Source organism: Triticum dicoccoides, chromosome 2A, assembly GCF_002162155.2.
Source record: "Triticum dicoccoides isolate Atlit2015 ecotype Zavitan chromosome 2A, WEW_v2.0, whole genome shotgun sequence".
Classification (NCBI taxonomy): Eukaryota; Viridiplantae; Streptophyta; class Magnoliopsida; order Poales; family Poaceae; genus Triticum; species Triticum dicoccoides.
In genome coordinates this window covers 737,940,948-737,941,911 of record NC_041382.1, presented here as the reverse complement: position 1 = coordinate 737,941,911, position 964 = coordinate 737,940,948, and positions in this window count along the sequence as shown.

Below are 964 nucleotides of genomic sequence, written 5' to 3'. Positions count from 1 at the left end.
GAATCCTACTTGGAGTAGGACTCCCCCCCTTGGGCGCGCCACCCCTTGGCCGGCCTCCTCCTCCCTCCCCCCTTTATATACGTGGGAGGGGAGCACCCCATAGAGACAGAAGTTGATCTTTTAGCCGTGTGCGGTGCCCCCCTCCACAGTTACGCACCTCGGTCATATCGTTGTAGTGCTTAGGCAAAGCCATGCATCGGTAACTTCATCAGCACCGTCACCACGCCGTCGTGCTGACGAAATCAACTGGATCAAGAGTACGAGGGATGTCACCGAGCTGAACGTGTGCTGATCGCGGAGGTGCCGTGCGTTCGGTACTTGGATCGGTTGGATCGTGAAGACATTCGAGTACATCAACCATGTTACTAAATGCTTCCGCTTTCAGTCTATGAGGGTACATAGACACACTCTCCCCTCTCGTTGCTATGCATCTCCTAGATAGAACTTGCGTGATCGTAGGTAAATTTTTTGAAATACTGCATTCCCCAACGGTTGTTCTATTTATATAAGTTTAATAATGATAGTGCAACTTATTTGTGGCACTGCCGTTTAGGTCATATTGGTGTAAAGCGCATGAAGAAACTCCATGCTGATGGGCTTTTGGAATCACTTGACGATGAATCACTTAATGCTTGCGAACCATGCCTCATGGGCAAGATGACTAAGACTCCGTTCTCCGAAACAATGGAGCGAGCAACAGACTTATTGGAAATAATACATACTGATGTGTGCAGTCCGATGAGTGTTGATGCTCGCGGTGGGTATCGTTATTTTCTAACCTTCATAGATGATTTGAGCAGATATGGTGAAAGGATCAATATGGTTGACTAGAGGGGGGGGGGGTGAATAGGCAATTAACAACTTTTAGCTTTTCTTTAACAATTTAAACTTTGCATCAAAGTAGGTTGTCTAGATATGCAACTAGATGAGCAACCTATATGATGCAAAAAGGATAGGAACACAA